At 38.9% G+C, this 22,439-nt stretch overlaps 1 non-coding gene across 1 annotated transcript; it reads right to left on the bottom strand.

The window, feature by feature from the left end:
• Positions 1-21,788: 21,788 nt before the first annotated feature.
• TRNAG-UCC (transfer RNA glycine (anticodon UCC)) lies at positions 21,789-21,860 on the bottom strand. The gene has a single exon. It is a non-coding gene; the product is annotated as a tRNA-Gly (tRNA).
• Positions 21,861-22,439: the final 579 nt, after the last annotated feature.

The following is a 22,439-nucleotide window of genomic DNA, read 5'->3' as shown; positions in this document are numbered from 1 at the left end:
ACCCGCCTCCTGCTGGGTGGGTTCCTGATGTGGTGGTACAAACTGCTCAGGAGGTGCTTGAGGATCTTCTTTTTCTACTTACGTTCCTTCCACCTTGTCATCCATAAGTTGCTCAACTGCAGTAAAATGGTCAGTTTCGTGGCCTTCATCCGTGTCGGGGTTAGCGCTCACATACAACCAATTAGCACAGTCAGTAATAGCAACTCTGTCCGGATCCGACAGAGCAATCATAAATGTCTTATGGATAAGTACGAAATAGTAGGGGTGTTCGCGGTGCGGTTTGGGCGGTTTTTGCGATAAAAATCACCCGAACCGCAAGAGAAAAAAGTATGCGGTTCGGTTTGGTTCGGTTGACTTTTAGAAATAAAACCAAACCAAACCAAACCAAATCAATGCGGTTTGGGTTGGTTCGGTTGGTTCGGTTTTTTATAATATTTTTGTTGAGCCATATATACTCCTATAAATAACGACATAACTTTGTGTTTAGTCATTCATATATTACCAAATAACATCAAAATTCATCATATTTAGACAAAAACATTTCATTCAATATACAAAAAAACCATATTAGACAAAAGTGGAATAAAAGACAAATATAAATAGTAGCATAAAATAATATCAAAGGCGTTATAATAAAACATAAAAAAAAACATATGAGATGAGAGATTAGAGAAGATGAAAAAAATAACATAAGAGACGCGAGATTGAGAAGAAAAGTGCAATAAAAACGTAATTGGAAGAGAAAATAGTAACATAAAAGATGAAAAAGAAAGAACATAATAGAGGACTTATTAGAGTAGAATAGGCGAGACCTGTAACACCCCAAATAAAGAAAAAAAAGAATTATTTAATTAAGTTGATAATATAATTATTAATTTAATTAAATAAATTGGATTATTGGATTATTGGATTATTATTATTATTATTATTATTATTTTGGAATAATAATAATTGGAATATATATATAAGTGGGAATAAAGAAAAGGGTTTCATTCTTAACAAAGAAATTTCACGTGAAACTCAGAGAAGCTGCAGAGAAGAGGAAAAAGGGCAAAGAGCCGAAAAGCACGGTTGAGGAACGGAAAAGCTAAAGCTTAGAGAATTGCCGGATTATCTCAGGTAAGGGGGGTTTATCGTCGGTTAATGGGTATTATAGATTAACATGTCATGGGTAGTGATAAGCCGTTGATTTAACCCTAATTGGGACTGTATATGCTGAAATTGACGTTGGATAAACCGTGTTAAAAACTGCAAATTGAATTGATAGTTGTGTGAGTCGTAAATGTTAGACTATAGCACGGATCACAATTAAAAACTTGATTCGGCACTACTAAATTAAAGACAAATTAGGTTTTCTTAGAAAGGGTTTTAGATGCGGAAGCGGCCGGAAAACCTGATCTGTGTGAAGCTGACGGAACTTGGAATAACTCAGAAAAATCTGAGTCTGCGCGCGAGCGGTCGACCATAGGGTCGGCGTGCGCTGACCCGTGGGGCATGCGCCGACTGCATGCGTCGACGCAAGGCATTTTGGCGCCGACCCGTGAGTTAAGCGTCGACCCCATGCGTCGACGCAAGGGGTCTTTGCGCCGACTCCCTCCAGTTGAGCAGAGCCTTTGCGCCGACCGCGAACTTTGAGCTGACCCCTACGGTCGACTCAAAGCCTTCAATTTTGTTCGTAGACGTGCATGATGGTTTTTTTGTCAGCAGCGAAACTTGATAACACTGTTGCAGTGTGGAAAATAGTTGATTTTTATGTTGTAAATGCGATTGGTAGTTGCCTTATTGCAGTTAAATTGATGAATAAAAAATTGTTGGGTTTGTGTTGTGAAATGTTGATGCAATTATGTTGAAAAGTTAAATTTTAAGTTGTGTTGAAAAATACTGAGTTGTAGGCTGATGAGCCAAAGTTGATTTTAAGTTGCTTGTTGAAAAATACTGAGTTGTAGGCTGATGAGCCAAAGTTGATTTTAAGTTGCTTGTTGAAAAATACTGAGTTGTAGGCTGATGAGCCAAAGTTGATTTAAGTTGTTTTGTTGAAAAGCTGTTGTGTTGCTGTTGCTGTTATGTTGTTAAAGTTTCAAGTCGTACATGTCATATACATCCATATGCATTAAGTCGGAGCTTCGTCTCACACCACGTTGGCCTGGATTGGCAAAAATTATGGGGCTTTTGCTCACACCACGTTGGCCTGGATTGGCAAAATTTTAAGTTGAAAGTTGAAGGCTTATGCCTTGATGCCCACTAAACTGGCAATGATTTTAAGTTGGGAGTTTTACTCCAAATGGTACCACATGCATAAAGAGTCGAGTCTCATTGAGTTGCATTTTATGTTGTTATTGAGTTGTATTTACGTTGTATTTGCGTATGATAATTGAGTTGAATGTGCCGTTACCGCATGCATGATATGATTTGGGTGATTAACGTGTAGAATTACTTAACATAACATGATGATTTATAATATTTGTTATATCGATTGAGAAACTCACCCTTACTATATTTTTCAGGTAACGAGCAGTGAGTCGAATAGAAGCTAGTGCTTGAAGTCTAGTGTGGTTAGAGGGTCATGCTCTGATAGATGTAACATCGGGACGAGATGTTTGAATTGTTGAATAAATGTTAATTTTGATGAATTACAGATGTTGAAATATTTTATCCGCTGCGTATTGTTAAAGAAGTTTTATGTTGAATAAAATTGAGCATGACTGATTTTATATTGACTTTTGTGAAGAAGTTGTTATGTGACACCCTTGAGATGCATGATTACTCTGATATGTATGATTTAATTGTTGTTGTTTTATTATTAAACATTTGGGGTATTTTAGAAGGGTGTTACATTAGTGGTATCAGAGCAGGTCGGTCTGTCCGGCCAGTTGTCGTGTCGTTACTGTCTAACAATTGTGTAATTGTTATTAATCTAACGTTAAGTTGTGTTGTATTGATAAGTTGAAATGGCTGGAAGGAATGACGCTGCAATGGCTGCCGCAATGCAAGCAATGGCACAAGCGGTGCAGAACTTGCCAAATGCTGGTGGTGATGCTGGGTCACGTAGCTTGGCGACTTTTCAGAGAGAGAATCCGCCGGTGTTTAAAGGGAAGCATGATCCAGATGCAGCCTTGGGATGGTTGAAAGAGATTGAGAGAATCTTCCGTGTTATGGATTGCACTCCAGCTCAGAAGGTTCGGTATGGTACTCACATGCTAGCAGTCGAAGCTGATGACTGGTGGCTAGAGACTCACGAGAGGTTGACCGTGGCAGGTGAAGTCATTACTTGGGATGTATTCCGTAGGGAATTTCTGAGGAAGTATTATCCGGAAGATGTCCGTGGTAAGAAGGAAATTGAATTCCTTGAGCTGAAGCAAGGAAACATGTCTGTCACTGATTATGCTGCGAAATTTGTGGAGTTGTCCAAATTTTATCCTCATTACACTGGTGGTGGTGCTGAATTTTCGAAGTGCATCAAGTTTGAGAACGGATTGCGCTCTGAAATTAAGAAGGCTGTTGGGTATCAGAAGATACGCATTTTTACTGATTTGGTTGATAGCTGCAGGATATTTGAAGAAGACAATAATGCTCATTACAAGATTGTCAGTGACCGCAGAGGCAAGCAACATCAAAACCGTGGCAAGCCGTATGATGTTCCAGCTGGAAAAGGGAGACAAAGAGCTGCTCCGGCTCAGAGAGCTAGTGGGGGAGGTGCTCCTACTGGTATAGTTTGCTTCAAGTGTGGTCAGGCTGGTCATAAGAGTAATGTATGCACTGCTGAAGTAAAGAGGTGTTTTCGCTGTGGTAAGATTGGCCATGCAATAGCTGATTGCAAGCACAAGGAAGTGATTTGTTTTAATTGTGGCGAAGAAGGGCATATTGGAAGTCAGTGTCGGAAGCCGAAGAAAGGGAATCAGTCAGGAGGCAAGGTCTTTGCTCTATCGGGTTCTGAGACTTCTGTAGATGATCGTTTGATCCGAGGTACGTGTTATATTAATGGCTTTCCTCTTGTAGCTATTATTGACACAGGTGCGACTCATTCCTTTATATCTTTGGATTGTGCTGTGAAACTTAAGTTAGAGATATCTGAGATGTTTGGAAGTATGGTAATTGATACTCCTGCGAAGGGTTCAGTGACTACTACTTCGGTTTGTTTAAATTGTCCTTTGAGTATTTTTGGTAGAGACTTTGGGATGGACCTAGTGTGTCTTCCACTAGTGCAGATTGATGTTATTCTGGGTATGAACTGGTTGGTGTTTAACCGAGTTTCTATCAATTGTTTTGATAAGACGGTAGTCTTTCCTGAGATTGAGGAAGGAAAGAGTTTGTTTCTATCAGCAAGGCAGGTGAATGAAGAAGTAGCTGATGGGGCAGAGTTGTTTATGCTGTTAGCAACTTTGGAGGCCAAGGATAAGATGGTGATTTGTGATTTAGCCGTGGTGCGTGATTTTCCTGATGTGTTTCCTGAAGAGGTGAATGAATTACCACCAGAACGCGAAGTGGAGTTCTCGATTGATTTGGTACCTGGTACTAGACCGATATCGATGGCTCCGTACCGTATGTCTGCTGTTGAGTTAACTAAATTGAAGAGTCAGTTGGAAGATCTGTTGGATAAGAAATTTATTCGTCCGAGTGTGTCACCGTGGGGTGCGCCAGTGCTATTGGTTAAGAAGAAAGAAGGTACTATGAGGTTGTGTGTGGACTACAGGCAACTGAATAAAGTGACGATCAAGAATCGGTATCCTTTGCCGAGGATTGATGATTTGATGGATCAGTTGGTTGGTGCAAGTGTGTTCAGCAAGATAGATTTGAGATCTGGGTATCATCAGATACGTGTGAAGACTGAGGATATTCAGAAGACTGCTTTCAGGACAAGGTATGGACATTATGAGTATTCTGTAATGCCTTTTGGTGTGACTAATGCACCTGGAGTATTTATGGAGTATATGAATAGGATTTTCCATCCATACCTAGACAAGTTTGTTGTGGTATTTATTGATGATATTTTGGTGTATTCGAAATCGGAAGAAGAGCATGCTGAGCATTTGAGAGTGGTTTTGGAAGTTCTACGAGAAAAGAAATTATTTGCTAAATTGTCCAAGTGCGAATTTTGGTTAGGAGAGGTAAGTTTTCTTGGTCATGTGATTTCAAGAGGTGGTGTGGCTGTTGATCCTTCTAAGATAGAAGCGGTATCTAAGTGGGAAGCTCCGAAGTCTGTTGCTGAGATTCGAAGTTTTCTTGGTTTGGCTGGTTATTATAGGAAGTTCATTGAGGGATTTTCTAAGTTGGCGTTACCGTTGACGATGTTGACTAGAAAGGGGCAAGCGTTTGTTTGGGACTCAAAATGTGAAGAAGGTTTCCAAGAGCTAAAGAGAAGGTTGACTACTGCTCCTATTCTGATATTACCGAGTTCGTCGGAATCATTTGAAGTTTATTGCGATGCTTCATTGTTGGGTTTGGGTGGCGTGTTGATGCAGAATAAGCAGGTTATAGCTTATGCTTCAAGACAGCTGAGGGTTCATGAGAGGAACTATCCGACGCACGATTTAGAGTTGGCAGCTGTGGTGTTTGTTCTGAAGTTATGGAGACATTACTTGTACGGGTCAAGATTTGAGGTTTTCAGTGACCACAAAAGTTTAAAGTATTTGTTTGATCAGAAAGAGCTGAATATGAGGCAGAGAAGATGGTTAGAGTTTCTGAAGGATTATGACTTTGGGTTGAATTACCATCCGGGTAAAGCAAACGTAGTGGCTGATGCATTGAGTCGGAAATCATTACATATGTCTATGTTAATGGTTAAGGAATTGGATTTAATTGAACAGTTTAGAGACTTGAGTTTGGTGTGTGAGAGTACTCACAATAGTGTTAAATTGGGAATGTTGAAGTTGACGAGTGGTATTCTGGATGAGATCAGAGAGGGTCAGAAATCTGATATGCTTTTGGTTGATAAGTTGACTCTAGTGAATCAAGGTCAAGGTGGCGAATTCAGAGTTGATGAGAATGGTATTTTGAAGTTTGGTAGTCGGGTGTGTATTCCGGATGTTACCGAGCTTAAGAAGAGTATTCTTGAGGAAGGACATCGTAGTGGTCTGAGTATTCATCCTGGAGCTACGAAGATGTATCATGATTTGAAGAAGTTATTTTGGTGGCCGGGAATGAAAAGAGAAATTGCGAGTTTTGTCTATTCTTGTTTGACTTGTCAGAAGTCAAAGATTGAGCATCAGAAGCCGTCTGGGCTAATGCAACCGTTGGCTATTCCAGAGTGGAAGTGGGATAGTATCAGTATGGATTTTGTTTCTGGTTTACCGAGGACAAGTAAGAATTTTGAAGCTATTTGGGTGATTGTTGACAGATTAACAAAGTCGGCTCATTTCATTCCGATTAGAATGGATTATCCGTTAGAAAAATTGGCTGAGTTGTATATTGAGAAGATTGTAAGTTTGCATGGTATTCCGTCGAGTATTGTTTCGGACAGAGATCCTAGATTTACATCGAAGTTCTGGGAAGGTTTGCAGAGAGCTTTGGGAACTAAGCTGAGATTGAGTTCTGCATATCATCCGCAGACTGACGGTCAGACTGAGAGGACGATTCAGTCATTAGAAGATCTTTTGAGAGCTTGTGTTTTGGAAAAAGGAGGTGGTTGGGATTGTTATTTACCGTTGATTGAGTTTACCTACAACAATAGTTTTCATTCGAGCATTGGTATGGCGCCGTTTGAAGCTTTGTATGGTAGGAGATGTCGGACACCGTTATGTTGGTGTGAGTCCGGTGAGAGTGTTGTGGTCGGACCGGAAATTGTTCAACAGACTACAGAAAAGATTAAGATGATTCAGGAGAAGATGAGGATGGCTCAGAGTCGTCAGAAGAGTTATCATGACAAGAGGAGGAAGTCACTTGAGTTTCAAGAGGGAGATCACGTGTTTCTTCGTGTTACTCCGATAACAGGTGTTGGTCGGGCTTTGAAGTCGAAGAAGTTGACACCTCGATTTATTGGTCCTTATCAGATTTTAGAGAGGATAGGAGAGGTAGCCTATCGTATCGCTTTACCGCCGTCACTTGCGAATTTGCATGAGGTTTTTCATGTGTCTCAGTTGAGGAGGTACATTCATGATCCGTCGCATGTAGTCCAAGTAGATGATGTACAGGTGAGAGATAACCTGACTGTTGAAACATCGCCTATGAGGATTGAGGATCGAGAGTTGAAGCAGTTGCGGGGTAAAGAGATTGCCTTAGTGAAGGTAGCTTGGGGAGGACCAGCAGGTGGCAATGTGACTTGGGAGCTGGAGAGTCAGATGAAAGAGTCCTATCCAGAGTTATTTGCTTGAGGTATGTTTTCGAGGACGAAAACTCTTTTAGTGGGGGAGAGTTGTAACACCCCAAATAAAGAAAAAAAAGAATTATTTAATTAAGTTGATAATATAATTATTAATTTAATTAAATAAATTGGATTATTGGATTATTGGATTATTATTATTATTATTATTATTATTTTGGAATAATAATAATTGGAATATATATATAAGTGGGAATAAAGAAAAGGGTTTCATTCTTAACAAAGAAATTTCACGTGAAACTCAGAGAAGCTGCAGAGAAGAGGAAAAAGGGCAAAGAGCCGAAAAGCACGGTTGAGGAACGGAAAAGCTAAAGCTTAGAGAATTGCCGGATTATCTCAGGTAAGGGGGGTTTATCGTCGGTTAATGGGTATTATAGATTAACATGTCATGGGTAGTGATAAGCCGTTGATTTAACCCTAATTGGGACTGTATATGCTGAAATTGACGTTGGATAAACCGTGTTAAAAATTGCAAATTGAATTGATAGTTGTGTGAGTCGTAAATGTTAGACTATAGCACGGATCACAATTAAAAACTTGATTCGGCACTACTAAATTAAAGACAAATTAGGTTTTCTTAGAAAGGGTTTTAGATGCGGAAGCGGCCGGAAAACCTGATCTGTGTGAAGCTGACGGAACTTGGAATAACTCAGAAAAATCTGAGTCTGCGCGCGAGCGGTCGACCATAGGGTCGGCGTGCGCTGACCCGTGGGGCATGCGCCGACTGCATGCGTCGACGCAAGGCATTTTGGCGCCGACCCGTGAGTTAAGCGTCGACCCCATGCGTCGACGCAAGGGGTCTTTGCGCCGACTCCCTCCAGTTGAGCAGAGCCTTTGCGCCGACCGCGAACTTTGAGCTGACCCCTACGGTCGACTCAAAGCCTTCAATTTTGTTCGTAGACGTGCATGATGGTTTTTTTGTCAGCAGCGAAACTTGATAACACTGTTGCAGTGTGGAAAATAGTTGATTTTTATGTTGTAAATGCGATTGGTAGTTGCCTTATTGCAGTTAAATTGATGAATAAAAAATTGTTGGGTTTGTGTTGTGAAATGTTGATGCAATTATGTTGAAAAGTTAAATTTTAAGTTGTGTTGAAAAATACTGAGTTGTAGGCTGATGAGCCAAAGTTGATTTTAAGTTGCTTGTTGAAAAATACTGAGTTGTAGGCTGATGAGCCAAAGTTGATTTTAAGTTGCTTGTTGAAAAATACTGAGTTGTAGGCTGATGAGCCAAAGTTGATTTAAGTTGTTTTGTTGAAAAGCTGTTGTGTTGCTGTTGCTATTATGTTGTTAAAGTTTCAAGTCGTACATGTCATATACATCCATATGCATTAAGTCGGAGCTTCGTCTCACACCACGTTGGCCTGGATTGGCAAAAATTATGGGGCTTTTGCTCACACCACGTTGGCCTGGATTGGCAAAATTTTAAGTTGAAAGTTGAAGGCTTATGCCTTGATGCCCACTAAACTGGCAATGATTTTAAGTTGGGAGTTTTACTCCAAATGGTACCACATGCATAAAGAGTCGAGTCTCATTGAGTTGCATTTTATGTTGTTATTGAGTTGTATTTACGTTGTATTTGCGTATGATAATTGAGTTGAATGTGCCGTTACCGCATGCATGATATGATTTGGGTGATTAACGTGTAGAATTACTTAACATAACATGATGATTTATAATATTTGTTATATCGATTGAGAAACTCACCCTTACTATATTTTTCAGGTAACGAGCAGTGAGTCGAATAGAAGCTAGTGCTTGAAGTCTAGTGTGGTTAGAGGGTCATGCTCTGATAGATGTAACATCGGGACGGGATGTTTGAATTGTTGAATAAATGTTAATTTTGATGAATTACAGATGTTGAAATATTTTATCCGCTGCGTATTGTTAAAGAAGTTTTATGTTGAATAAAATTGAGCATGACTGATTTTATATTGACTTTTGTGAAGAAGTTGTTATGTGACACCCTTGAGATGCATGATTACTCTGATATGTATGATTTAATTGTTGTTGTTTTATTATTAAACATTTGGGGTATTTTAGAAGGGTGTTACAAGACCTACATGGAAAAGAAGATGAGAAGAATGTGCGATACTACTATGAGAGATTTAAGAAGGTTGAAATTGAAACCCTAAGTATGATTAAGAGAAAATCGTTTGTAATTGTAAGGTTAAGGCATACTAGGTTTGAGGTTTGGGTTGGATGTGGGATAAGTGAACTTTGGGTTGTAACATAATGCGGTTTGGTTTGGTTTAGTTCGGTTTGCAAAATACAAACCGCAAACCAAACCAAACCGTGCGGTTTTATTAAAAAATGACCCAAACGAATCCGAACCAAATGCGGTTTTTTGCGGTTTCGGTTTGGTTTGGTTTGGTTTGGTTTGCGGTTTTCTATTGGGTTGGTTTGGTTTTGAACACCCCTACGAAATAGTAAGTAAGGGCAACAACAATCATACCTTGTCAAATTAGAGAAGACATGTCAATTTTGGTGTTACCTGCAATTGACGTGTCTTCGAGTAAAACAACTTGATACCCGAAATGCTCAGCGATTTGGGTGATCATTCCCCCTACGGATATGCCTCCGGAGTTTACTCGGCCGACTCTGCCCAGATAGTCTGCTACAAAGGCAGCTACATTGATGGCTTTGTTTTGAGCCATCGAGTACATAAATAATAGCTCTCTCTGAGTAGCTACCCCTGTGTTATCGCCTCTTCCAAACAGGGTATAGGCTAAACCCTTCTGAGCGTACCTGAAACATGGATTCTGGATGCCTGAGGCTTTCGCACCTTTGGAGGAGTAATCCGTCCTCCCGGTGATGGCAATCCAAAAATCCTTAGGTGAGAACCTGTCTGAGACCGCTTCTGGTCCGTTCAGAGGGAGCCGGAGTATTGCTGCTAACTCCTCAACAGACAACTCATGATAATTATTAAACAACCGGAAACGCAAAGTGCCGAAATAATACCTGGTCGTGTCTATCCACCGTTTTTCAAGCTGGAATTCCAACGTGCTGAGGAATTCGAGAGTAATGCGCTCGTATGTCGGCGCTTCCAAACTCATGAACTCGAGCATTCTTAAAATATGGAACATCCGGTATACCTCCATCTTGAGCCCCAGAGTGTTCAGAGTATGCTCACACATATACCTCATCGGCGTGAGTTTGCGCTTCCGGTGAATTTGGTATCTCCGTTCTTGTTCCGGATTGTCAAACACGATGTTGTGTGGATTTAGATTCCTACTCGGGCGCTTCCGTGACTTCGCCATTGCCGCGAGTTGTTGCTTTCCGGTGAGAATTCTCCGCGGGGGCATTTTTGACCTGCAAAAAATAGAAATGATTTGAACATTTGAGTTAGGAAATTCCGAAACCGTGGTTAGGACCGGGACGGCGAGTGGAATAATATTAGTGAAGGGTGTTTTGGCGATAGGTGAGTGGAAATGGGGGTTATGGAAGGTTTTAGGTAGTGGGGTTTTGAGTTTTAATGGAGGTTGGAAGGTTTTTGAGAGAAAGAGAGTAAGAGTGATGAGAGAGAATAATGAGTGGGTAATGAAAAATCTGATAATGATAAGGTTAATGGGGAAAAGTTATGGTTAATGGTGGATTAAGTGGGTGGGTCCCACGAAAATTCAAATTTTTCAAAAAAAATTCAAAAATTTCGCCTGCCTGACACGGCCGTGTCAGGCTACTAGTTTCCCCATGGTTTGGATATTATCTTCAGTGATCCTGACACGGCCGCCCGTGTCAGGCTACTGTTGATAAAAAAAATTCTTTTACTTTCAGTGCTCCTGACACGGCCCATGTCAATTGACACGAGTGGCCGTGTCAGGCCACTATTTTCCATCTTGTTTGTCTGTTTTTCCCCCTTCTGACATGGCCCGTGTCAGGCTGTCCTTTTTGGCCATTTTTTTGGTTTTCTCTCTGATTCAACTGCTGGTCACTCTGGATAGGGGTGTTCAAAACCAAACCAACCCAATAGAAAACCGCAAACCAAACCAAACCAAACCGAAACCGCAAAAAACCGCATTTGGTTCGGATTCGTTTGGGTCATTTTTTAATAAAACCGCACAGTTTGGTTTGGTTTGCGGTTTGTATTTTGCAAACCGAACTAAACCAAACCAAACCGCATTATGTTACAACCCAAAGTTCACTTATCCCACATTCAACCCAAACCTCAAACCTAGTATGCCTTAACCTTACAATTACAAACGATTTTCTCTTAATCATACTTAGGGTTTCAATTTCAACCTTCTTAAATCTCTCATAGTAGTATCGCACATTCTTCTCATCTTCTTTTCCATGTAGGTCTCGCCTATTCTACTCTAATAAGTCCTCTATTATGTTCTTTCTTTTTCATCTTTTATGTTACTATTTTCTCTTCCAATTACGTTTTTATTGCACTTTTCTTCTCAATCTCGCGTCTCTTATGTTATTTTTTTCATCTTCTCTAATCTCTCATCTCATATGTTTTTTTTTTATGTTTTATTATAACGTCTTTGATATTATTTTATGCTACTATTTATATTTGTCTTTTATTCCACTTTTGTCTAATATGGTTTTTTTGTATATTAAATGAAATGTTTTTGTCTAAATATGATGAATTTTGATGTTATTTGGTAATATATGAATGACTAAACACAAAGTTATGTCGTTATTTATAGGAGTATATATGGCTCAACAAAAATATTATAAAAAACCGAACCAACCGAACCAACCCAAACCGCATTGGTTTGGTTTGGTTTGGTTTTATTTCTAAAAGTCAACCGAACCAAACCGAACCGCATACTTTTTTCTCTTGCGGTTCGGGTGATTTTTATCGCAAAAACCGCCCAAACCGCACCGCGAACACCCCTACCTCTGGATATGTTGATCATTTTTTTTATGACTTAGACATATGTTGACGTGATGTTCCCTCCTTGTAGAGCTCCTGTATAAACCTACAAACACACAAAATTGATTAGATATAAAAAGCGTGGGTTGCCTCCGACGAAGCGCTTTGTTTAACGTCGCATGGATCGACGGTCCTCCGTCTGCTTAGGTGAGACGAATTTTATCGATTGGATCACCCTCCTGGTCTTGTATGTATGGTTTAACTCTCTACCCATTCACCTTGAACGTGTCTCCATTTGCGGGATTTCTTAGTTCAACGACTCCATGCGCAAATACTTTTTGTATCACAAAGGGTCCCGACCATCATGACCTTAGTTTCCCTGGGAATAGCTTCAACCTTGAGTTAAATAATAAAACTAGTTGTCCTTCCTGAAGTTCTTTCTTCTGAATGCGCCTGTCATGCCATGTTTTGGTTTGCTATTTGTATATCTTGGCATTCTCATATGCTCGATTTCTGAATTCTTCCAGCTCTTATAGCTGGAGGATCCAAGATTTACCCGCTTTGAAAAGATCGTAGTTGAGGAATTTGGTAGCCCAGAACGCCCTATGCTCAAGTTCGAGTGGTAGATTACAAGCTTTACCATAGACCAGTTGATACGGGGACATACCTATTGGTGTTTTGAACGTTGTTCGGTATGCCCAAAGTGCGTCATCGAGCCTGATTGACCAATCTTTTCGTGAGGCACTGACGGCCTTTTCGAGGATTTGCTTGATCTGTCGATTTGATACCTCAACCTGCCCACTAGTCTGGGGGTGGTATGGTGTGGCGATTCTATGCTTGACATTGTATTTCCGCAGTAGGTTCTCCATCAGCTTATTGAGGAAGTGGGTACCTTCGTCACTAATCAGTGCTCTTGGTACCCCAAGCCGTGCAAAGATACAATTCTTGAGGAAATTGATTACCACTTTTGCATCATTCGTGGGCAGTGCAACTGCTTCCACCCATTTTGACACATAGTCAACCGCGACCAGAATGTATTGCTTTCTAAAGGATGGTGGGAAGGGTCCCATAAAATCTATCCCCCACACATCGAACAGTTCGACCTCTAACATGGCATTTTGAGGCATCTGATTTCTTTTGGATATGTTGCATGTTCTCTGACATCTGTCGCACTCTTTTACCACTACTTGTGCATCTTTGAACAGTGTAGGCCAGTACAATCCCGACTGGAGGACTTTTATGGCGGTTCTGTCTCCGCTAAAATGTCCTCCATATTCTGAGTTATGATAGGCTTTTAGGATGTCCCTTTGCTCTTCCTCTGGAACACATCTCCGAACCAGGCCATCTAATCCCTTTTTGTAAAGGAATGGATCGTCCCACACAAAAACCTGCAATCATGCAAAAAAAAAATTCTTCTGTTAGAGTCAAAGTCATCAGGTATTAGGCCACCTACCACAAAGTTCGCATAATCAGCGAACCATGGGATATGCGTAACGGCTAGGATACGTTCGTCTGTGAAATCATCTCTGGTGGGGTGCGTTTCTTCTGTTTCTTGAATCAGAGTCATCCTAGACAAGTGATCAGCAACAGTGTTTTCACTACCCTTTTTGTCTCTGATTTCCAGGTCGAATTCTTGTAGTAGTAGGATCCATCGCAGTAGCCTTGGCTTTGATTCCTGTTTGGCAAAATGATATTTTAAAGCAACATGGTCAGTATACACAATTACCTTTGATCCCAACAGATAGGATCTGAACTTGTCAAATGCGTATACCATCGCCAGGAGTTATTTTTCTGTGGTTGCATAGTTCATTTAAGCAGGGTTCAATACGTGGCTTGCATAATAGATCACATGCAAGAGCTTCTCCTTGCGTTGCCCTAGTACTGCCCCCACTGCGTTATCACTCGCATCACACATTATCTCAAAAGGAAGAGACCAACCGGGGGCAATAACTATAGGGGCTGACACCAGCTCCTTCTTCAAGGCCTCGAAGGCTTGCCTACATTCCTTGTCAAATAAGAATGGGGTATCTTTTACCAGCAGACTAGTCAGTGGTTTGTCAATCTTGGAGAAATCTTTTATGAACCTGCGGTAGAAACCCGCATGTCCTAAGAAGCTTCAGATGCCTTTTTCATTTACCGGTGGTGGTTAAATTTGCTATCACCTCCACTTTTGCTATGTCCACTTTGATACCTTTGTTAGAGATCTTGTGTCCCAAGACTATTCCTTCCCGTACCATGGAGTGACATTTTTCCCAATTCAAGATCAAATTTGTTTGCTGTCATCTTTCTAACACAAGTGACAAGTTAGTCAAACAATTATCAAATGAAGAACCAAATACTAAAAAGTCATCCATAAACACTTCCATATGCTTTTCGAGCATGTCAGCAAAGATTGAAGTCATACACCTTTGAAAGGTGGCCGGTGCGTTGCACAATCTAAATGGCATTCTTCTATAAGAAAAAATACCATAGGGGCATGTGAATGCAGTTTTCTCTTGGTCTTCAGGGGAAACAACAATCTGGTTGTACCCCGAGTAACCATCGAGAGCACAATAGTAATCGTGTCCGGCTAACCTTTCCAGCATTTGATCAATGAATGGTAACGGGAAGTGATCCTTCCGTGTTGCCACGTTTAGTCTTCTGTAATCGATGCACACTCTCCAACCTATAACAATTCGGGTTGGAATCAACTCATTCTTTTCATTTTTTATTACCGTCGTGACCCCTTTTTTTGGTACCACGTGGGCTGGACTTACCCAAGAGCTATCGGAAATATGGTAGATTAGGCCCGCATCCAAGAGTTTTACAACTTCTTTGCGTACCACTTCTTTCATGGCTGGGTTAAGTCTTCGTTGTGGTTGCACTACCGGTTTGTGATCATCTTCCATTAAGATTTTGTGCATGCAAACGGCCGGGCTTATACCTTTTAAGTCCTCAATTGCCTATCCGATTGCACCCTTGTGTTTCTTTAGCACTTGAATGAGTTCTGCTTCTTGGACACTCTGTAGACTAGCATTGATAATAGCTGGGCATTTTTTTTCAGTGTCTAGAAATACATACTTCAGATTTGTTGGTAACTGCTTCAGATTCACCCCTTTTTTTGGTTCTTCAGTGACATCTGATGGTGGTGGTCTTAGATCTTCCCACCGGTGTGGTCTAGATCTAATCCATTCATGTTGTTTTTCCATCATAGCGAGCACCTCAGACTCTCCTTCATATTCATCACTTTCAAAAATGGATAAGCTTAAGACCCGATTTAGTGGTGACTGGGGTATATGCCTTTCATTTTCTTGAGCAATTACTTGGTCGATTATCTCTATAGAGTTGCTTGTGCCGATATCATCTTTGTATTGCATTGTGTTCCTCACATCTATTTTTAATTCTTCATCATAGACCTTGAGGGTCATAGTTCCTTCCTCAATGTCTATCATACACCGTCCTGTTTCCAAGAAAGGTCTGCCCAATATGAGAGGAATCTCCTCATCTTCCGGCATTTCCAGAATGACGAAGTCAACTGGGAAGACAAACTTGTCAATTTTTACAAGAACATCTTCCACAATACCATAGGGTCGCCTCACAGAGCGATCCGCAAACTGAAGTGTCATTCGAGTATCTTGAACAGAGTCGATGCCTAATTTCTTATAGATGGACAGTGGCATCAAGCTTACAAATTTCACAAGTGCTAGCCTGAGCTGGTTGAACCTACACTATCTGTTGAGTACCTATATTCATAGCTTTTAGCTTTTTTTCTACTTCGGCAGCAACCGTGTCTTCCAGACGGATTTTATTTGTTGCTAATTTTAGATCAATTACCCCCTTTGGCTGACTCGTACACCTGTCGTATAGCTCTAGATGCTCATTGGCAGCGATTGCTTCAATAATCCTCATGATACCAGTGGCTGTTGAGAAATTGGTTGAGCCACCGGTTGCTGTATCAATCAACTATTTTGTTTTTATTTTCAGCCCATTAACGAACATCTGCATTTGTTCGGTCTGATCCATATTATGAGTTGGACACGCTACTAAGATTCTTTTGAATCTTTTGTAAGTGTCTCCCAATGATTCACCATCCTTCTGTTTGAAATTAAGAATTTCATACCTTTTTCTCAGGAATACTGATGCTGGAAAGTACTCATTTAAGAATGCAGTTTCCATCTCCTCCTAGGATGTGATACTGCCAGCGGGAAGAGAGTAGAACCATTCTTCCGCGTCTTCAGCTAAAGTGAACGGGAACATTCTTAATTTTTTTGCTTCATCAATATGACCATCAACTTTCAGGGTAGTGCTCATGGTCATAAATCTTTATAGGTGTTTGTTGGCATCTTCATTAACCTTTCCGGTGAAAGGTTTTCTTTCCAATTGATTGATCATGCTAGGATGTAATTGAAAATTTCTCATATTCACCGGTTGGTTGACAATGGTCAGTCGACCACCCGGTGCATTTGCACCTCCATAGTCACCCAGGAGTCTTTCCGGAGGTGGAGGAGGTGGAATTGGAGGAACTTCAGCCATTGGTTCCTTGACTTCTGAGTGATCAGAGGTACTTTCTTCTGTAGAATCCACTATTTGTTCTCTGCGTCTTCGGTGAAGGGTTCTCTCGATCTCTGCGTCAAAAAGAAATTCAGCTGAGGGTTCTCCTCGCATACACAAATTAGTAAATTATAAATGACAGAAAAATAATTTTACTACAGAGCAACAAAATTTTAATTGAACTTCAAATTAAACTCTATATTTTGGCAGTCCCCGGCAACGACGCCAAAAACTTGATCGGTAAAATAGCAAGTGTACTATTTTGCCTTTTATAGTAATAATGGGGAAATTCCTCGAATGTCGATCTCAAGGACTGCAAGTTAATATTGAGTTTAAATTATCATTCAATTAAACAAAAAATATTAATTTGGTTTTTAGGTGTAAAAATATAATAATAAAAGTAAAGGTAAATAAGGGTTTATAGAGAAAAAGGAACAATGTCAGGGAAGGTGTATGATTTATCCCTATAACAACTCTGAGTCACTATTGCATCAAAAAATATCAATTACTACCAGTTCTTAAGGGTATTTTCTCCCAAGTCCTTGGTGAGAAAACCTTTAATCAATCTACCCTAATTTCCATGTCCATAGCCAATTAGGGTGAAGTTAAGCTGTATAATATCAAGAATACTCTGGTTCATACAGGGTATCCCTAGTCCTAGGTGATATCTACTGTAGAGTAACCTTATGAAAACCTTATCAATGGCGGTCCAACCTAATTGATAACCACAAATCAATCTCGATTGGTCCGAAAGAGAAAGCAATAAACACATCAAAAGGTTACCGTAAAAACAATATTATAAATGCAAATGTAAACTCAAATTCATTACAATTCTAAATCAGGGACACCCCCTAGCATTGGGAGGTTTAGCTACTCATATTGTTTAAAACAAATTCAAGATAAAAATTACACATTACAAGTAATTGGATGACTTCGATCTTCAATCGCTCCCGCTCATGAACACCTTCAGCTCTCCGAATGCCTTGATCTCTGTAATCCTTGATTGCTTCACAATACTGTGTTTTGCTGTATTCCAAGATGATTTTTCCTTTGGCAGAAGACCCCCTTTTATAATAAAAACTCCCAGCAGCAGTTGGACAGGTCCAAAAATATCTCCAAAAAGTCCGACGAACAAAAGCCCGAGAAAAACTGAATTTTTGGGCTTGGGCTGACACGGCCTGTGTCAACTGACACGGGTGCCGTGTCAGCCTACTGTTCTGGCTGACACGCCCCTGGCAGGGGGTGACACGGTTGCTTGAGGTGCCTGACACGGCCCGTGTCAGCTGACACGGGTGGCCGTGTCAGGCTACTGTTTTCTTCAACACGCCCTCCCTTGCCTGACACGAGTGGCCGTGTCAGACCTCCTGTACCGGGGTTTTCTGCTCCTCAGCTTGCCGGAATCTCGTGTTGTCTCGTTCTGAGTTCCCTGGTTCTTCTACTTGGACCTGTCGGACAAAAACACAACTATCCCACGCATAAAATCACTAAAATATAAGTAAAACATAACAATGATTAAAATAGCTTAAATAAAATGACAGAAGTAAAACTAACTCGAAATGTACCATAAATGCTTGCACAGTGTGTCAAAAGCCTTTGTTTCGTGTCGGATCAGTAACGAAAACTTAATGCAAATGGTGACTGATCAACAACATACTTCTCAGATCAAGTTATGGTTGGTGAACAAATTAGGAACAGACTAAAGAAAGAAATAGAAGCCCACTTAATACAATCAGGATCATAAACAGAAGCAAATCAGTAAAGGGAAAAATGATCAAGAAATGAGACATCCTCACTTGTAAGTAGTGATTGCACCTATAAGGGGGGGGGGGGGGTAAATTAGGTACTTTGATCAATTTTTGGTTTATTGAATTGCTGATGATTAGAAATTGGTAAAGTGATGAAATGTAAAGAACATGGTGATGTATCCCGAATCCCCTCACAATCCGAGAGTACTCTAGTCCCCTTACTCAGTAAAAAATTTCACTATCTGTTTAGAACTTTGCACAAGTCTATCCTAGCCATTATACACAAGTTCCTAAACCAATCAATAAGGACAATCCTCTTATGATCTTTACAAAGTGAAACAAGTGAACAATCCTCTCCTTTTCACTCTCTTGCTTCCAACAATCCTGGAAAACAAGGTATTCACACTAATCTGAATTTTATACAAGAATTTGAATTTTGATAACAATGTATAATAATTAGTAGATTTGATCTTCTCTATCAAGTAAACAATTCATAATATGTTATACAAGTGCTAAAAAATTATAGTGTTGAAACTTTCCGAAATGCAATGAAAATTTATGTAATAAGTTTCAACCAAAGTTTGTATGACAAGACACTTGTTTTAAAAATGAGAGAGTAATGCGTTTGAATTGCAATGAAAGAGGTGTAATTTTGAAATCTGAAACATGCAGTATTTATATGTGTATCACATTATTTTAAAAGAGTGTATTATGATCAATCAATGCAATTTTTGATGGTATAACAACAAAATATGTTTGAATCAGATTTTTTCATGAAAAAGTGCCACTGCTCAAGTAGGAAATATCTGGATTCACAATCGGTAAATTTCTTGCTCAAGTAGTAGATAACATGTTCCTTTCTACTGGTTCCATTCTGTTTCCCCAACACATAGACCATCAAACCATCAAGCATTGTCAGGTACATAATGAGAGGTTTCCTAGGAACTGGAGGTATCAGGATATGTGGCCTTTGCAAGTATTCCTTGATTCTATCGAAGGCTTTTTGACAACCTTCATTCCATTCAATAGCCTGATCTTTCCTTAGTAACTTGAAGATTGGTTCACAAGTGGTTGTAAGGTGCGAGACAAACCTAGTGATGTAGTTCAATCTCCCTAGGAACCCACGAACTTCTTTTTCAATCCTCGAAGCTGACATATCTTGGATGACCTTCACTTTGTCAGGATCCACTTCAATTCCTTTCTCGCTGAATATGAACCCCAACAGTTTTCCTGATCTGACTCTGAAAGTGCACTTTGTGGGATTCAGACATAGTTTGAATCTCCTCAGATGACCAAATATATTTTATAAGTCGACTATGTGATCTTCTCCTGTTTGTGATTTAGCAATCATGTTGTCGATGTAGACCTTTATCTCTATATGAATCATATCGTGAAAGAGAGTTATCATTTCCCTTTGGTATGTTGCCCCGGTGTTTTTCAATCTTAAAGGAATTACCTTGTAACAGAAAGTGCCCCAATGGGTGATAAACATGGTTTTTCCATGTCTGCAGGAGCCATCTTTATCTGGTTATAATCGGAGAATTCGTCCATGAATGAGAAGACCGAAAATCGAACATTGTTATCCACCAATACATCAATATGAACCCCAACAGTTTTCCTGATCTGACTCTGAAAGTGCACTTTGTGGGATTCAGACATAGTTTGAATCTCCTCAGACGACCAAATATATTTTATAAGTCGACTATGTGATCTTCTTCTGTTTGTGATTTAGCAATCATGTTGTCGATGTAGACCTTTATCTCTATATGAATCATATCGTGAAAGAGAGTTATCATTTCCCTTTGGTATGTTGCCCCGGTGTTTTTCAATCTTAAAGGAATTACCTTGTAACAGAAAGTGCCCCAATGGGTGATAAACATGGTTTTTCCATGTCTGCAGGAGCCATCTTTATCTGGTTATAATCGGAGAATCCGTCCATGAATGAGAAGACCGAAAATCGAACATTGTTATCCACCAATACATCAATGTGAGGCAGGGGGAAGTCGTCTTTAGGACTGACTCTATTCAAATCTCGATAGTCCAGATACATTCTAACTTTATCATCTTTCTTCAGGACTAACACAATATTAGCAACCCACTGCAGATATTTTGCAACGGCTAGGAACCTTGTGTCAAACTGCTTTCTGACCTCCTCTTTGATTTTAAGGGACATGTCAGGTCTGGTTCTTCTCAGTTTCTAATCCATATGAGTCGATAATCCATCAACTCATATCCCTTAAACATATATCAGAATTCAATCAGAGAATGAAAACAAAAACTTACATGTGTTTGTCATTGGGATTCCCTCAGGTTCATATATATGTGATCTTCTGATTTATAGAGTTTCTTAAGATTCCTTTAATCTCTTTTGATGAGGATGAAGAGAGAATCCTAATGAACCGTGTTTTTTTGTCTGCTATACAAATGAGGACTATAACTCATATAAATAATCCTAGGGTTATTTCTTGATTTTCAATATTCTAATTTGACTCCTCATCAAATTAGATATCGATTTATGACATCTATGCAATAACCTTACCTTTCATGACATTTATGTTTTTAGTCACAGACTGACTTAATATTAATTAGACCGTTTTAACTCTCGACTAATTAAACAATAACTCTAACACCTTAATTGTTATATCTGTGATTCAAAATTCTAACAATATCAATTTATAATAAAATAATCGAAATGTTAACGAGTGCCCCATTTAAGTACTCCTAGTACTCCCAGTGAATTCAAAAGGTGTTTATAAAAAAAAATTATGGTAAAAAAATGATGATTAGAAAATCTCTGCAAATTAAAAATATATATTTTAATAAAAACAATTATGGAAATTTTAAAAACAATTATGGAAATTTTATAATTAATTAAAATTTTATTATAAAACATATTTTTATATGAAATTATTTTTAAATTAAAAAATTGTGAATGTGTTTATTTTATTTTAGATAGTTTTATTTCAACTTATAAAAATATCCAAATTAAAATAAAATAAATTCAAGCTTTCAGGGTTTGGTCCATTTCCCACTTTTTACATTCTTATTATTTTGATTGTCCTTTTAGATTTTAGATTTTTTTTTAAATCTTTTAATCATGTAAGGAGTGAAGTACTATTTGTATTCATTCTCTATCTATATAATTGATTTGCCATTAGAAAAGGCTAACTGATATTACTTGATATAATATGGTTATTTTTGTTATGTTAGTGAAGTTATTAACTGTTAAGAAAAAAAGTGAGGTTATGTAATTGATTGCCGTTGATTAAAGAAAAAAAGTGTTTAGGATATAACATTGAGTTGATTTAGGATGCGACATTTTGTATTACGTTCTAGCCATTTTCAATTTTTATTGAGCATAATAAAAATTAAAACATGCGTTTGCCGGGAGTCGAACCCGGGTCTATTGCTTGGAAGGCAATTATCCTAACCGTTGGACTACAAACGCTGGGATATGTTTGTCATATTCTACAAACTTACTTTTCTAATAGTATACTACTAATTATTTTTTTATAAATTGACAAGAATGAAATATCAGGTCATGCCACTCAAAACTACCTTTTACACCTCACTATTATTTGTAAGCTATTCAACCATTCTCATTTTTTTTTCTTTCACACATAATTATTAGTGTATATTATGTCAGTCTCTTCTTTTTTATTACACTAACATATAAATTATTAAATGATATTGTAAAATTCAAATTCTTGATTGATTTAATATTTTTTATTTATTTATATTTTCTTGTTATGCATACTTTCATACAAATAATTTTATAATATATTCAGGTAGACATATTTGATAAACTATTTTTCATAAACAAAAAATATTAGTAAACAATCTCTTAAATAACTATTTTTCAATCATACACGCGTCTTTGAGACTGTTGTCATATCACGATATTTAACTTCAGTACTACATAGTGCAACTGTATTTGTCTCTTGCTTTTTCATGAGATCATATTACATTCAATCAGAACACAATATCTGGATCTGGATCTCCAATCCAACGTGATCCAACCCAGTTT

This window comes from Lathyrus oleraceus, chromosome 7, assembly GCF_024323335.1.
Source record: "Lathyrus oleraceus cultivar Zhongwan6 chromosome 7, CAAS_Psat_ZW6_1.0, whole genome shotgun sequence".
NCBI classification, from domain to species: domain Eukaryota; kingdom Viridiplantae; phylum Streptophyta; class Magnoliopsida; order Fabales; family Fabaceae; genus Lathyrus; species Lathyrus oleraceus.
This window is presented reverse-complemented; position numbering and strand designations above follow the sequence as displayed.